At 37.9% G+C, this 5,566-nt stretch overlaps 1 long non-coding RNA gene across 1 annotated transcript; it reads right to left on the reverse strand.

The window, feature by feature from the left end:
• Positions 1 to 3,023: 3,023 nt before the first annotated feature.
• LOC145850223 (uncharacterized) lies at positions 3,024 to 5,303 on the reverse strand. The gene is made up of 2 exons (XR_006757911.2): positions 5,112 to 5,303; positions 3,024 to 3,204 (listed from the first exon to the last, which is right to left on the reverse strand). It is a non-coding gene; the product is annotated as an uncharacterized LOC145850223 (long non-coding RNA).
• Between the last annotated feature and the right edge of the window lie 263 nt (positions 5,304 to 5,566).

Raw genomic sequence — 5,566 nt, forward strand, 5'->3', positions numbered from 1 at the left:
TTAGTCTGCTTCTGTAACAATTAATTGGTTAATTATATATTGATGAAAATATCTGGTAGTTCCACCCACATTTGAGAAGTGTAACTTGGTCCCCCCAAAAACGTTTGATTTCAACTAATTTTAACATTCTTTCATGAAGAGCACATGTTCAACTTCATAAAAACATGTTTTCCCATCAGGAGGTTATATGAAAATACATACTGTAGTATGTGCTAAATAAAGTAACAGGGGACTACTGAAAACAACAAAACCACTAGTTCACATTGGTAAAATAGTCCTTTAAATCAGCCACAAATTTGCTTATGACTGGGGTAATGGGAGCTAGTTTTGTTCCACAGGGAGTGAAAATTGAATGCTAGCTTGAATTCTACCATACCAATTTATGGGTAAAATGGTTCACTAGCTCGGTTTTCCACAAAAAAACACCAGAGAATCGATAAGACTAGAACCAGCTCACCTGCTTTTACTCTATGATTTGACTGTTCAATGTTTCTTTTGCCCAAAAAATGTGAGGAACAGTTTCACCATATTAAAACATGGGTTGACCTTAAAATGAGGGACAGATGTAAATGAATCACTAATTACATGAAATAAATGATGTTCTGAAATGACTGTCAAAGTAACCAAATAACTAGGGCTTTACATGCACACATCATTTCCTATTAAACTGATTATGGCAGTAGGCCGAGTATGGCATTAGTCATGTAAACATCTTACTCTGCTGATCTAAATTGGTGTAAGGTCATAACCGAAGTAAGCATACGCCTTTAAAAACACCTGGTTTTCTGAGCAATCTTTAGAATGATTAGGACATGTAAACACTTTAATCAGTGTTATAGAGGTGTATTTAATCTGTGTATGTGTTAACACAAGCAGCGCAAGCTAACTTCTTTTGACCGAGTGCAGTGAGTTCAGGAAAAACTGAAAATATGCAGCTTAGTTTTCACATACAAACTTTATTGGTCCAAATTGCTTCAAAAAAAATTACACTTTCTGTTGTAGAAAGTTTATTTGGATTGGCTATTTTCAGCATTTATCAAAGTCCAGTCAGGTAGCCTGATTTAATGTGTCCATGTAAACAGGTTTATTAGAGAAATTGTTCTTTCAAAGCATGTCAATGATTTAAAATGTAATACTGGTGCACAATTTATACTGGAAAAATATGAAAGGGAAGCAAAAGACATTCATTTCATGGAAGGCCCCATCTGTTTATGGACCCATATTTGCAAACACATTGGCTCCAGGTCATCTACAAGACCCTGCTAGGTAAAGTCCCCCCTTATCTCCGCTCACTGGTCACCATAGCAGCACCCACCTGTAGCACGCGCTCCAACAGGTATATCTCTCTGGTCACCCCTAAAGCCAACTCCTCCTTTGATCGTTTCTCCTTCCAGTTCTCTGCTGCCAATGACTGGAACGAACTACAAAAATCTCTGAAACTGGGAACACCTATCTCCCTCACTAGCTTTAAGCACCAGCTATCAGAGCAGCTCCCAGATCACTGCACCTGTACATAGCCCATCTATAATTTAGCCCAATCTATTACCTCTTCCCCTACTGTATTTATTTAGCTCCTTTGCACCATATTATTTATATTTTAACTTTGAACTTTCTTCAAACTACAAATCTACCATTCCAGTGTTTTACTTGCTATACTTTATTTACTTGTCCACCATGGCCTTTTTTGCCTTTACCTCCCTTATCTCACATCTTTTGCTCACATTGTGTATAGTCTTGTTTTTTTCTACTGCATCATTGATTGTATGTTGTTTTACTCCATGTGTAACTCTGTTTTTGTATGTTGTCGAACTGCTTTGCTTTATCTTGAAATGAAATGAATGTCTTTTGCTTCCCTTTCATATTTTTCCAGTATAAATTGTGCACCAGTATTACATTTTAAATCATTGACATGCTTTGAAAGAACAATTTCTCTAATAAACCTGTTTACATGGACACATATTAAATCAGGCTACCTGACTGGACTTTGATAAATGCTGAAAATAGCCAATCCAAATAAACTTTCTACAACAGAAAGTGTAATTTTTTTTGAAGCAATTTGGACCAATAAAGTTTGTATGTGAAAACTAAGCTGCATATTTTCAGTTTTTCCTGAACTCACTGCACTCGGGCAAAAGAAGTTAGCTTGCGCTGCTTGTGTTAACACATACACAGATTAAATACACCTCTATAACACTGATTAAAGTGTTTACATGTCCTAATCATTCTAAAGATTGCTCAGAAAACCAGGTGTTTTTAAAGGCGTATGCTTACTTCGGTTATGACCTTACACCAATTTAGATCAGCAGAGTAAGATGTTTACATGACTAATGCCATACTCGGCCTACTGCCATAATCAGTTTAATAGGAAATGATGTGTGCATGTAAAGCCCTAGTTATTTGGTTACTTTGACAGTCATTTCAGAACATCATTTATTTCATGTAATTAGTGATTCATTTACATCTGTCCCTCATTTTAAGGTCAACCCATGTTTTAATAAGGTGAAACTGTTCCTCACATTTTTTGGGCAAAAGAAACATTGAACAGTCAAATCATAGAGTAAAAGCAGGTGAGCTGGTTCTAGTCTTATCGATTCTCTGGTGTTTTTTGTGGAAAACCGAGCTAGTGAACCATTTTACCCATAAATTGGTATGGTAGAATTCAAGCTAACATTCAATTTTCACTCCCTGTGGAACAAAACTAGCTCCCATTACCCCAGTCATAAGCAAATTTGTGGCTGATTTAAAGGACTATTTTACCAATGTGAACTAGTGGTTTTGTTGTTTTCAGTAGTCCCCTGTTACTTTATTTAGCACATACTACAGTATGTATTTTCATATAACCTCCTGATGGGAAAACATGTTTTTATGAAGTTGAACATGTGCTCTTCATGAAAGAATGTTAAAATTAGTTGAAATCAAACGTTTTTGGGGGGACCAAGTTACACTTCTCAAATGTGGGTGGAACTACCAGATATTTTCATCAATATATAATTAACCAATTAATTGTTACAGAAGCAGACTAATCTAATCCAGATGGTTTTTACTTAATGAAATCAAATCTCCATGTTCCTCTTCTCCTTCTCGTCTCTTAGTTCCACTCTGCCCCGGTGTTTTCCTGCAGTCGTCCAGAACCAGCAGTAAAGTACGGAGAGGCGGTCGACTTGGGGGCTCCTGGAGGGTGGAGGGGGACAGACTAGCTTTGTCCTGTTGGCCACAAGAAGTTTACAGTTGATCATTAAACCAAATATTGTATTAAGTCAGTCAAAACCTCTGATTTGGGTGCATCCCAAATCCTTGTTCTGCCTTGTTCAGGAACAGAACGACAGATTTTTACCTTCTCAGCTCTGGGATTTGATCTAATAACCTTTTGGTTACTGGCCCAACACTAACCACTAGGCTACCTGCTGCCCCCATACATACATATGTTCCTAATACAGGTGCATGTCTACTGATGCCTATAAATGATTAACTAATGTGCATATCCAATAGCCTTCACAAGACCAGGCATGACCCAGAATGGTTAAGCCTGTACTGACTCAGCTTGCACATACACATTGGTTCTGCTTACACATATACTAATGGTTAACCCTATATCGATTCTGCTTACTACTTCTAAGAAAACAGTATAGGTACTGGAAAACCTCCAATGTACTGGAAAATCCCCAATACTAGCGCTCCTACCAGGTAGCTAGTATTGTGAATTTTTCAGTACATATGTGGCAATTATTTATTTCAGAAGGAGCCAGCAAAACTAGTGCAGTCTATGTGCTCTAGGTCATTGGACACCATTAGACATGCACATGGTTATTCTTGTAACTGTTATGGCAAACTATGGTTACACCTCTTGGGTTTTTTCCAGAACAGGGGTTCCCCTTTCAGTGGAGTCAGCAGGATGTCATCTATTGGTTAATCCTGTAGAGTGCCAAGGTCTGTTGCTATGGTCCTACATGTTTGAAACTATTTATGTGACTCTACAGATTGCATGTCCTAACATGAAGGCAATATGATAACGGTGGCTAAATGCAAGAGGTGATAAGCCATTAAGAGGAGTCACTATGAGTGTGACAAATTTATAAATATTCTGTGCCAAGACTGGAAGGCAGTTGTTTTCATGATTCCAGCTCGGCTTTTATTATGAAGTAATAAAAAATATATTTGAACTCACAGGCTCCGGTATTTGTGAAATATGATTGACCAAATATTTCCACGAAACTAGCTACAGTTTACCATAACTGGCCAGCTAGTTTTATAGTTTGGTCATTTATTCCAATACATTTCAGAACTGCACTCCTCACTACAAAACTAAACCAATTTGCAAATGCTAAAAATCTGTGTGTGTATATATTCTGCAAACTAGCTTCATATTTTTTCTGAGATGCCGTTGATTACATTTGACACTTCGCAACATGTGACTACAGTTTGCATTGAATTGTGGGTCATATCAACCCACCAGGTGTCCAAAGTTGTTCACTCGCTCCTTCAAGCTAAATCGAGGGCCAACGTTAGGGAATTGGACCTCCCGTAAAATGGCAATCAAACTGCATCCGGTTTCGACGGGGATACCCCCGAGGGAAAAACAACGTGTTTGGACTGCAGCCATTTATTTTCTTTGTTAGAACGGACACTTGAATATCGGGTCAAATAATGGCTAATACGTAAGAAATCAGTGAAGGAATGTGAACATTTGCACACTTCGGGAGGAAGGAGAGAATTAGGTCAGAGTCACAGATTCCTAAACATGATTGTATGAACTGCCTTAATTTTGCTGGACCCCAGAAAGAGTAGCTGCTGCCTTGGTAGCTAATGGGGATCCATAATAAATACAAATGATATAGTTGTGGGCTACTTTTTTAATGTAACCTTTATTTAACTAAGCAAGTCAGTTCTTATTTACAATGACGGAACAACGGATTAACAGCCTTGTTCAGGGACAGAACGACAGATGTTTACCTTGTCAGCTCGGGGATTCGGTTACTGACCCAATGCTCTAACCACTAGGCTACCTGCCGCCCCAAACAGAACACAGCAATGTGGAGGTTCAAAGATGATGAAAACTAGGCCTAGACATTTTATAAAACACAGCGGGCATATAATGTTAAAACCAGACTTACCCGATCCATTGTGGAAGCTACTGTTTCTTTGTATGATATGAACTGTTCGTCGCTAGCTGTCCTCGTCAACAATTTGCTGTTGTCTTGTTCTTCTTTAGGGTTTTATAGCAGACTACACCTATTGGCGTATTGTCGCCACCTACTGTACGGCGAGTGAACGAAGAAGAAAAATATCCATCCAAATGATTTCTATCGTAGGTAAAGAATTCATGCAGTACGTCTCTCCTTAATAGTGTAAAATCTTCATGAATTTGTTCCATTATAAATCTACTGATGTCTTGCCACAGATTCTTTACATGAATACCATAGAAAAACATTCAACACGGTTTCTGGGGGGTCATTTCAAAAGGTACAATTTGAATGTGCTTCTATTTTTTTAACTTCTTCATATAGTGGTTGGCAGGGTAATATGAATGAATCATTTTATAATAAACTTCCTTAATTGTGTTAGTAAG

The sequence above is a fragment of the Salmo salar genome, chromosome 12, assembly GCF_965601325.2.
Source record: "Salmo salar chromosome 12, fSalSal1, whole genome shotgun sequence".
In the NCBI taxonomy this organism is placed as follows: Eukaryota; Metazoa; Chordata; class Actinopteri; order Salmoniformes; family Salmonidae; genus Salmo; species Salmo salar.